This window comes from Amphiura filiformis, chromosome 12 (assembly GCF_039555335.1).
Source record: "Amphiura filiformis chromosome 12, Afil_fr2py, whole genome shotgun sequence".
NCBI classification, from domain to species: Eukaryota; Metazoa; Echinodermata; class Ophiuroidea; order Amphilepidida; family Amphiuridae; genus Amphiura; species Amphiura filiformis.
Genome location: NC_092639.1, coordinates 39,617,526 through 39,629,642, shown reverse-complemented (window position 1 = coordinate 39,629,642; position 12,117 = coordinate 39,617,526). Strand labels below are relative to the sequence as shown.

Here is a 12,117-nt window from a genome sequence, read left to right as displayed (position 1 = left end):
TTGCATTTTTCCTATAGATGAAGAAAAACAGGTTCATTAACTTCATCTGGACACTTCTTGATTTATGGGTGTATACTCCATATTGGAAGTATTATCATGTATAGTTTTCTAGAAAATGACAAAAAACATGATCAGTTTTCTGTAATGGCTTCCTTAATTTGGGCGATTTAGGCAGAAAAGACATTACCCTGACTAGAAAACAATACATTTTTGAGATGATTGACCATGAAAACATGGGTTAAGGGATCTAAAATGAGCGTTTATTGCGTTTCGACAGTATTTTTTGTTGAACATGAGGGCACCTCGGACCTATCGAATTGCATTCTGAATACGAAGCATGTCTTTCTGATATCAATTAATTTTCATTTTTTGAAAATCACAATATAATACAAATTATAAAAATTTGATATTTTTCAAATTTTGATATATAACAGTCCTCGGTAAATTATATAAATCTAATGACATATTCTTAAAGTGTATGTAGCAGGAGGAAAAGCCGACGGTCAATTGAAAATTTTGACATTTCATATTGAAGATATGGATTTTTTTCCCAAAACGACCTAATTTTTGTTGGTGTTTTGGGGAAAAAAATGCATATCTTCAATACGAAAGGTCAAAATTTTCAATTGATCGTCGGCTTTTCATCCCACCTACAATCACTTTAAGTATAAATCATCAGATTTATAAAGTTTACTTCAAGTACTGTTAAATATCAAAAATATCAATTTTAATGATTTGCCATAAAATGTGTATTAAATTGCTAATTTCAAAAATCAAAATTATTTGATATCAGAATGACATTCTTCGTATTCAGAATGCAATTCGATATGTCTGATGTGCTCTAATGTCCCACAATAAATACTGTCCAAACGCTCATACCCCAGCCCTTAAGGTACCTGAATTGTGATTCTACTTCATATAGTTATGCAGATATTGACAAAAATAAGATTTTTAGTAATGGGGTCCTTAATTGGGTGAATTTTGGCTGGAAACCCGCCCTGACCCGCAGCAATGCATTTTTGTGATGTGGGGTATGACCCTTGCAGCCCATGGAGTCAGTTGTTCTGGCGCTTTGCACTTACATAAATCTTCTGGTCTCCGGGTCTATATGTGGCCCTGGCTTCTTTGATAGTATGCTCCCAATCCATTTTTTCGCTATAGTCTTTAAATTTGGCTACAAGATCGGCGCAATATTTCCTTATCTCTAGGTGGTGCAGGTACTCTTGCTGACTAAAATGTCCCTGTCTTTCCTGTGGTGTAAACAGATCTAGTATTGAATAGATCTTGACAAAATTTCTTATTATCTTTCTTGAACTTCTTGAGTTTCTTAGTCTGTCTTTGGTAAGGCTTTTTCCGAATAGTTGGTGCAATCCAGCACTAAAACTGCCAAGAAGTTGCCAATCCTTGTGAGGTGTTTTTCCGTATAGCGGCCTCGTGCTCTTTTAATTGATTCTGCAGTGAACAAGGATAAAAGTATACCAACTTAATGTTTGGCTTATAATAGGCAAGTTCCTCATAAAGAACCTCAGAACGCAGTTGAATTTGAAATAATTATTGGTATTTGTAACATGAATAACAAGATTCAAAGTTTAATTTAATTCCAAATAATTATTTCAAAAAATTTGCAATATGTGATTCTCAATTAAATCTGGCCTGGAACTCTGCTAAAAATATTGAAGTTTTTTTAGACACCCTGTACGTGGAAGTTGCTGTTGATACTAATTATTTACAGTGCATTACACGACCAGATGAATGGATGCACACCCATGTATCGACAAGTCGTCGTCATTGTGTGGGTTTTGTCGTTGCCCTGGAAGGATTAGACTTCTCATGTAACTGTAGTCATGCAGCGCTGGTTCCTCACTTGGTAAAAGAAACAATCCTGGACATGTCCACTAACAAAAAAATTAAATGCCTCTGTCAGTGAACGATAGGCATTTGAGGCTTTGTGCGTGTGATTTGTCACTTTTCTTCTTGTATTTCCGCCCACTTCTACTTGGTCCTTCATCTTCATAGCTGAATAAATTCTCTGATGGATTATAACTTGCTTCCCCTGCCTCGTTCTCTGCTAGATGGCCATCAGTGCTTTTGTCTGAACTTAAATGCTGAGAGGTTTTCTACTTCTTTGTCTTCTCTTCCTCAATCCTATGAAGATTGTTCTTCATCCACCATTGGATGTTTTTCTCAGGGTTCTTCTCTACATCCTATGCTTTTAAAACCTGTTCCCAACTGAGATCCAGCATGGCATCTGTAAGTATCCCCTCTCCTGCACTGTCCCTGTCTTCCCCTCTCAATCCGTTTACCCAACTCATGAGTATTACATAGGCCAAAACCCCTGTCATTCGCCATATTAATTTGAGAATTAGCTCCTCATGTGGCATGCCAAAGGCTCTCCATCTTTGTATAGAAACTTATCCAGTTTTTCCCCCTTATCCCCAAGATTGTTCTTCATCCACCATTGGATGTTTTTCTCAGGGTCCTTCTCTACATCCTATGCTTTTAAAACCTGTTCCCAACCGAGATCCAGCATGGCATCTGTAAGTATCCCCTCTCCTGCATTGTCCCTGTCTTCCCCTCTCAGTCCGTTTACCCAACTCATGAGTATTACATAGGCCAGGTCAAAACCCCTGTCATTCGCCATATTAATTTGAGAATTAGCTCCTCCTGTGGCATGCCAAGGGCTCTCCATCTTTGTATGGAAACTTAACCAGTTTTTCCCCTTATCCCCAAGGTATGTAAAGGGTTGGGTGGGGGCCTGGTGGAAGGTTGAGGAGTCTTTTTGAACTTACACGCACAGGTTCCTCCATGTGTAGAATGTCAAATTTGTTTCTAAGCAGCACAGGGGCACAGGAAGAGCTTCAGGCAAGGATGCTGTCTTCTTAGGGTGCATGATAAGATGATCTTTGTGTGCTTTAGTTCTTAGGGTTTCTTGTTGCGCTTCTAAAACAGCATTTCTGTCTGAAAGTTCTCTGTACGAAGAGGATAGCTGAGCATATGATGTTCTCAGTTCTCTGTATTCAGCTAGTTGTTTCCGTAAGTCATTGTTGGCATTTAAGGCATTTTATTTCATCACACAGTTTGGATTCATTGTCTTAATATTGCCTTCTTAGTTTAGTGGTTGTATCTCCAAGAATTTGCTGTTGGTTACCACTCCATCTGTGATGAAAGCACAAACTATAAAACCAGACAATTCTTGAGCTTCAACTCCATCCCAAATAATTTCAAATAACTGGTCTGCTGTAACGGTATTGCTGGGAAAATATCCAAAACTTGAATAGAGGGACGAGAAGATGCCACAGACCATCACTGACAGTACATGGGTCCCCCTATAAGGTCTACATCCCAAATAGTTTTTGTCCAATATCTCCAATGTGTTAAGTGGTTCAGTATTCAGAGCTGCTTGAATTAGATGGATTTTATCTCCACATTTCAAGTGTTTCAAAAGAGTAAGCGAATGCATCAACATTGCCTAACTGTGACACATTACTGGGGAAAAATTGTTCCTATACATATTTAAGTAGTGTCATCTTTCTTGGATAATCTATGTAATTCCACTGTTCTTGTTCCACCCCCTCTTGGTTTCCTTACAAAAAGTGTCGCTCTACAATACTGCAAGCTGATCATAAATTATGTAAAGTCACTTTGTGAAAATGAATTTGTTGACTCCACAAGTTGAGAATTGTGAGGTGGCTGCTGCTTGGGCCTCACATTATTTGTTCAATTATAGTCTAAACTTTATACACATGTCCAACTTTAAAAAATGGAAACCATGTGCCAAGATCTTCAATTCCTCCAAATGTGGGAATTTTACATACAATAAGTTCATGAGTTGCTCAGGGAACCCAGATGTATTGTTGGTGTCTGTGTACAATCCTCTTCATGATCAATTAAAGATTGCTGATACTCGATCAGCAATCATTTCACACTCATCTTCAGCAACATGTCTTAAATATTCCACTATTTTTGTGTGTTGACCCAATTTGCATAGCTATTGCTTGCTCAGCCCATCCAGCTTTTTTTCCATTGTTCAATACATGTTCCTTCATGGCATGCCATACGACACCTTTACCTCTCCCTTTAAAATCCCTACGTAAATTCTAAAACAAACCCACTGAAGTTGAAAAAATATACCCTAAACGTCGAAACTTTACCTGGAAAGCACCCTTTTTTCTAAAAATGGCGACGCCGCCACAAGGCCAAAAATCAGCCCTTTTTGGACGTTTTTGGGGACGAGCATGCGTACCACTTTGGTATGCGAGTGACACCCCCTCCCCCCTGGGCTAGCATACCCTTAAGGTTAGCCGAGAGTTTTCATGCGCTTGATTTCAGAGGGCGTAAGTTCATAACAGAAACAGCCATGCAGAAAATGAACAAGCGTGCTGGGACGTGAGCCTACTTTACAATAGAATATCGACCCACGGTCAAGACATGAAACTTGGCTTAGCTCGTGCCCGGAGCCCGTGAGGCGGGGGCGGGCGGGGGTGTCATGAGGGGCGGCATGCCGGGTCGGATGCCGAGGGAGGGCACACAAGCCGTTTTCGCAATTTTCATAAGGATTTTATAAATTTTAAATATAACATAAACAACAGTATCAAAAAGCAATTATTTGCAAATCGAATTTGGGAAGAATATTCAAAAGACAGACTTAGCAGGCCTACAAATTTCTGAATTATATAAAGTGAAAAACAATCAATCACGATTCACTGCAGTCAGCGAATCAATCAAATAAAACTAAAAAGAAAGGAGCAAGAAAAAATAAAGAAATAGTGAAAAAGAGAAAGAAAGAGAGAGAGAGAAAGAAAAAGAACGACAAAGAAAGGAAGAAAGAGAGAAAGAAATAAAAAAAAATGAAAAAAGAAAAAGTGAAAGAAAAGAAGAAAGAAAGAAAGTAAAAATGAGAAAAGAGAAAAAAAAGGAAAGAAAATTCAGCCACACGGGGACTCGAACCCACAAAAATTGTTCATAACAGATTCCCAGTCCAACGCCCTATCCACTCGACCATACATCAGCTTACGAAATTTCTTGTTCTCGAAGCGGATATGTAACTATTGATGCAATTACTTAATGATTACAATCGCGTCCGCACAATGGCTCTTAGAATAAACACGCATGTCGGCGCTGAAATTTTGAACGAAGTGATGGAGGAAAAACCTCGTTTTTTGCAATACTAGCTTCAATTTGGAGTGAAAATCAAATGGGATAGCAATTGGCAGAATGCTGAGTAATAATGTAGGTATTCAGATGTCTAAATTAACGCCCCATTATCAAGATATCGATAATTTCACAAAACAGTTTTTTCTCAGACAAGATTCTCGAAAATGTTCCCCAAAAGCGGGCTTTTAAATTTAATCGGTACTGTATTTGGTTCTTCCCCATGGCAACATTATTTCTTTAATCGATTTGTAGTACAATACAAAAAGGAGAAAACAATCACTCGGCGTGGTTTTATACGGAGGGAATATTTGAAAAAAACTGCATGGAACGTGTTTTTGATCTTGTGAACATGGTGCGTAAAAATGATTTAAACGAAGGATTTTCAAACGGATTCTAAATTTTTTTATAAACACACAAAAATAATGTAAAGATACATCCATGCGCCAACATTCGAGTCACTGCGATATTTGATTGCTGAGAAAACGCGGTTTTAGAGAACAACTTTATACGTCTTTTATACGCTTTTTATATCGTTTCTTCGTGTAACCTTAAGGTTAAGTTCGTGCCGCTTTTCATCAAAATAACACGTAATTCAGAGAATGATTACAGTACACAAATTAAGTATTGCGGTCATTTTGATTGATTTATTATTCTTATTCTATACATTTACATAATTACATAATATCAACATTGGTGTGTGGGAGTGTTGGGTGTGGGGTGTGTGTGTGGGAGTGTGTTTATATTAGATAGTTGTGCATGCCACTGCGATCCCACAATCTCAATATCCCACAATGCATTGTGAACAATATGAAGACAATTGAATACCTGAGTGAAAGAAGGGTCCAACTCCATTTTACCAAAATGCGTTTATCATATCTTAAAAGACCTGTACCGTTGCCATTGCAGTATATATCATTTCAAATGTATGTTATAATGTATGTTCATGTACCAGTACTCAAGGTCCCATCAAGATAAAAACAGTCCGTCTCTTAGAACTTTTCCAAATAGTGTGTTGTTTGTTAGTATCTCAAAAAAAAGTGTTGATGGAGTTGGGCCCTTCTTCCACTCAGGTATTCAATTATGGTATCCATGATACATTGTTTGTGGATTATTATGATATTTAGTTACCCCCCCCCCCCCACATTGGCCAAGATGTAGCAAGGCATCTTTAAATGGATCTGGCTTGTGATTGGTCGCCCGTATCTTGCTGTATGGTTTAAATCCTCCTGGCTCGTGCCATTACTATTAACTGCATCGTACGCTGCAATCCGCGCTTAGTGCCTGGACGTACGACTAGCGTGCTTTGTACTACCATGCTTCCAGCTTGTCATTAAATTAGATTAATAAACAAGTATGCTTGAAAGCGTTTCTTAGAAACAAAGTCCCAGGGTAAAGTTTTGCTAAAAATCCAAAGTACATAGTCAGATTTTTTTCTCGGGCTTTCACGATCAATAAACTGGTAAATTACAAAATCAGAATTGTTCAGTGTTAAGCGAACCATTATAATTATGCATAATATGTTACATTAAATAAAATAAGCCTATGTATACTTTACTTTTACCGTAAATAATTAGGCCATATAAACTGTACATTTTACTTTAATTTTACTACACAACAGAATCATTTTGAGTTCAACGGAATGTGTTCATCATTATTAATAATAACATATCTTTATGCATCAAAATGCGATTATAACATAGTCTAAAAAATAAATAACACAATATCCATTTCAGAGATAACAGCCCTCCCTATTTTAGGAGGCTCCAAATTTTTGTAAACATTTTTGTCCATTTTGACACCAAAATTTGACAACTTCACTATTTCTTGCACGTTGTGTGTCATTGAAGTTTATAAGTAATTTTGAAAAACGTACATACGCATTTTTTGTTTGAACACTCGATATTATGGATGTTAATGTTGATATGTATTTACTAAATCAGGTAGCCATGTAAATCAAACCAGCAGGCCTTAATAGAATTATTATATTACATATATATAAGCCTGTTGTGGAAATTCTGGTAGACGGAAAAATCCTCATCATAAATCAACATATTTGTTTTTTATGACATTCTTCATTTATACAAATTAATCAAAGCCACTTTGAATGAAACTGTTTAAAAGACCTAAAAATTGTTTGATTGGTGTAACCCGACTGACACTAAAAATAGCTCCGACCACGACTTTTTTTTTGCCAAAAAATAGAAACAATTACAAAAAAAACCACACAGTTACACGGTTTGCCGCTTAAAATGTGTGTAAAAAAATTTTTAAAAAAAGATTGTCGACCGACCTGCCCTATTTTTTTGTGTGTTACGCCAATCAAACAAATTTTTTAGGCCTAAACATAATAAATTTACATTAGGTACATTATACATGAAAAATATTGCAGGTGTATATCTTAGTTTGTTAATGCTTTCAAATCTTCACACTTTTTAAAGAAAATAAAATTAATTGGGCTGGGACGAAAAAAACTATACTTGACACCGACGTGATTCAAACACGTAACCTCCTGATCTGGAGTCAGACGCGCTACCATTGCGCCACGGGGTCGTGATTGCAATTAGAACGGTGTCTTAAGCAATTTATAATAAACGAATTGTATACATCGCGTATTTATATCATGGAGGACAGGGGCTCTAAATATTAGGTCAAAGGTTTGAAAGTGTTTTGGCATGCTTGAAGGCCACTGAACAACTTTGGCTTGGGAGGTCCTCTCTTTAAAGTGTGGGGCACGTATTTCTTGTAGAGGTCAGGTAAGGTCAAACGGGGTCAAACTGGTTGCAAATAGTTATTGCTAAACACAATCCTCTGCGCCAGAGGATTCTTCCTCTTCTTCCTGATACAGAGCAAGATGTTCATCAATACCGATTTGCATTTGGTCCATAATGTATTTTGCCAATTTTAAGTGTTTGGTCATTTTAGCAGAATGTGCCGTATGTTCAGATTTTCTTTTCTTTCTTCGATGTCCATAATTGTCCTTCAACGGTCTTTTCGTCTGAGTTTTAGGCATAAGAGGACTTTCTATGCCTTTAAAATTCGCGGATTCACTCATGATATGGTGGTTGGACATAAATTGTATGTAGCCGGTCCTAAGCGTTGCTCCGTGCAATTGTTTAACCTGGTCTGGTTGGTACTCGCACAAAGCTACTCGTTTAAACATCAGTGGGTCCGTGGAGCATTTATTTTTGATTGGGCATGTTGGCACCCCTATCATTTTGCGGTACAGACGCGAATTATACAAATCGTTTATTATAAATCGTCTCAAAAATCGCTTAAAGATAGATTTGTTGCAACAAAACGTTGCCGGGCAATAAATTTGCGCACAATTAGCGCAAGTGGTTGTTGCTGGTTTTTGGTTGCTGCTGGTTGGCCTGTTTTTGATTATTTTAACTCTTCTTAGTGGGCTGTGTCTATCTTTTGCAAATGCCCTTTTTGCTGTAATGAGACTTTAGTAGCCTTTGATTCCTTTGGACACTTCCGAGGCGGCAACTCGAAATATGCCCAATCCTCATATTTGTAATTTAGGGGTCCTTTAATATCATTCAATGAAACCATGGGGATGCGGAGGACTTGATTTTCCGCACAATTCGAGCAGCTTCTATCTCGTTGGCGGAGGTGGTGGGGTCGGTGATAGAAGAGGGTGTGATGGGACCAGTAGGGATGGTAAAATTGGTAGTGGAGGACGTGGCGTTTACAGGGGTGTTAATGGGGGGTGAATTGGAGGGGGAGGTGATTCTGGCAGGGATAGTGGGGTTGGTTATGTTCTTGGAGGTGGCGGTGTAGGAGGGTTTGGTGGGGGCACTGGGGGTGGTAAAATTGCTGGTGGAGGATGTGGCGTTTACAGGGGCGGGGTGGGGGTTGAACTGGAGGGAGAGGTGTTGGTGGCAGGGATAGTGGGGTTGGTTATGTTCTTGGAAGTGGTTATGTAGGAGGGTTTGGTGGGGGCACTGGGGGCACTGGGGGTGGTAAAATTGGTGATGGAGGATGTGGCGTTTACAGGGGTGGGGTGGGGGTTGAACTGGAGGGAGAGGTGTTGATGGCAGGGATAGTGGGGGTGGTTATGTTCTTGGAAGTGGCGATGTAGGAGGGTTTGGTGGGGGCACTGGGGTTGGTAAAATTGGTGGTGGAGGATGTGGCGTTTACAGGGGTGGGGGTGGGGGTTGAACTGGAGGGAGAGGTGTTGATGGCAGGGATAGTGGGGTTGGTTATGTTCTTGGAAGTGGCGATGTAGGAGGGTTTGGTGGGGGCACTGGGGGTGGTAAAATTGGTGATGGAGTATGTGGCGTTTACAGGGGTGGGGTGGGGGTTGAACTGGAGGGAGAGGTGTTGATGGCAGGGATAGTGGGGTTGGTTATGTTCTTGGAAGTGGCGATGTAGGAGGGTTTGGTGGGGGCACTGGGGGTGGTAAAATTGGTGGTGGAGGATGTGGCGTTTACAGGGGTGGGGGTTGAACTGGAGGGAAAGGTGTTGGTGGCAGGGATAGTGGGGTTGGTTATGTTCTTGGAAGTGGCGATGTAGGAGGGTTTGGTGGGGGCACTGGGGGTGGTAAAATTGGTGATGGAGGATGTGGCGTTTACAGGGGTGGGGTGGGGGTTGAACTGGAGGGAGAGGTGTTGATGGCAGGGATAGTGGGGGTGGTTATGTTCTTGGAAGTGGCGATGTAGGAGGGTTTGGTGGGGGCACTGGGGTTGGTAAAATTGGTGGTGGAGGATGTGGCGTTTACAGGGGTGGGGGTGGGGGTTGAACTGGAGGGAGAGGTGTTGATGGCAGGGATAGTGGGGTTGGTTATGTTCTTGGAAGTGGCGATGTAGGAGGGTTTGGTGGGGGCACTGGGGGTGGTAAAATTGGTGGTGGAGGATGTGGCATTTACAGGGGTGGGGGTTGAACTGGAGGGAAAGGTGTTGGTGGCAGGGATAGTGGGGTTGGTTATGTTCTTGGAAGCGAAATATGTCGCTGATGGGGTCATAGGGGGTGGTGGTAGAGTGGTTGGATGGAGAAGTGGTTGTGGGGGCAGTATGATTGCTGGAGGTGAAGGTATATGGTGGGTTGATAGGGGTGTTAATATTGGAGGTGATAGGGGAGCAGTTACATCAAGTGATTGGAGGGGCTGTAATGGAAGAGGGGTTGGTAGGTGCTGTGGTGGCGATAGTTGGTGGAGGGGTAGTGGTTGTGGTTATTTGATTGGGGTTAAAGTCAGAGTCACTGTCAACGCCAGAACCACTGTCAGAGCAGCTTTCTGAAGAACTGGTGTTGTTTTCACCCATGTTGTTGCGTAACATATTCATAATTTTACCGTTTGAATGTGGCATGTTGCCATCTGCCTGTGGTATGTTGCCATTTATTCCCTCCTGGTGGGCCATAAATACAACCTCGTCCAAGTCAGATGGCAACGTATCATCCGTGGATGGTAAATTGTGTGAAAAACTCGATGCATATCCATCCCCGTAAGGTCTGATTTCCGGGGGACTGCTAGTCATAGGCACATGGGAAGCTAAGCGGTGTCACGGCTGCGATCCTCGTCATGCCCGGTAGGCCTATGTTACTTACGCCTGGGACAACTGCAACAGGTAAAAAAAAAGATGAAATATGGTTTAGATAAATTGATATCGCATGATTATGATAATGACTATGTGGAGCGACTGAGCAAATTTTTACGGAAATCGTTTATTATAAATCGTCTCAAACATCGCTTACAGATAGATTTGTTGCAACAAAACGTTTCCGGGCAACACAATCCTCTGCGCCAGAGGATTTTTCCTCTTCTTCCTGATACAGAGCAAGATGTTCATCAATACCGATTTGCATTTGGTCCATAATGTATTTTGCCAATTTTAAGTGTTTGGTCATTTTAGCAGAATGTGCCTAATGTTCAGATTTTCTTTTCTTTCTTCGATGTCCATAATTGTCCTTCAACGGTCTTTTCGTCTGAGTTTTAGGCATAAGACGACTTTCTATGCCTTTAAAATTCGCGGATTCACTCATGATATGGTGGTTGGACATAAATTGTATGTAGCGGTCCTAAGCGTTGCTCGTCGCAATTGTTTAACCTGGTCTGGTTGGTACTACAAAGCTACTCGTTTAAACATCAGTGGGTCCGTGGAGCATTTATTTTGATTGGGCATGTTGGCACCCCTATCGCTTTTGCGGTACCGACGCTTGAATTATACAAATCGTTTATTATAAATCGCCTCAAACATCGCTACAGATAGATTTGTTGCAACAAAACGTTGCCGGGCAATAAATTTGCGGATATGTTACCGCACAATTAAGCGCAAGTGGTTGTTGCTGGTTTTTGGTTGCTGCTAGTTGGCCTGTTTTTGATTATTTTAACTCTTCTTTGTGGGCTGTGTCTATCTTTTGCAAATGCCCTTTTTGCTGTAATGCGACTTTAGTAGCCTTTGATTCCTTTGGACACTTCCGGTGCGCAACTCGAAATATGCCCAATCCTCATATTTGTAATTTAGGGTCCTTTAATATCATTCAATGAAACCATGGGGGATGCGGAGAACTTGATTTTCCGCACAATTCGAAACATCTTCTATCTCGTTGGCGGAGGTGGTGGGGTCGGTGATAGAAGAGGGTGTGATGGGACCAGTAGGGGTGGTAAAATTGGTAGTGGAGGACATGGCGTTGGAAGAGCAGTTTGTGGGAGATATGGTGGTGGGAGGGATACTGGGGGGGTGATGTTGTTGTAGTAATAGCGAAATATGTCGCTGATGGGGTCGTAGGGGGTGGTGGTGGTAGAGTGGTTGGATGGAGAAGTGGTCGTGGGGGCAGTATGATTGCTGGAGGTGAAGGTATATGGTGGGTTGATAGGGGTGTTAATATTGGAGGTGATAGGGGGAGCAGTTACATCAAGTGATTGGAGGGGCTGTAATGGAAGAGGGGTTGGTAGGTGCTGTGGTGGCCGTATAGTTGGTGGAGGGGGTAGTGGTTGTGGTTATTTGATTGGGGTTAAAGTCA

The 12,117-nt window shown here is 40.8% G+C and overlaps 1 non-coding gene across 1 annotated transcript; it reads right to left on the bottom strand.

The window, feature by feature from the left end:
• Nucleotides 1–7,632: 7,632 nt before the first annotated feature.
• Nucleotides 7,633–7,704, bottom strand: Trnaw-cca (transfer RNA tryptophan (anticodon CCA)). Its single transcript has one exon. It is a non-coding gene; the product is annotated as a tRNA-Trp (tRNA).
• Between the last annotated feature and the right edge of the window lie 4,413 nt (nucleotides 7,705–12,117).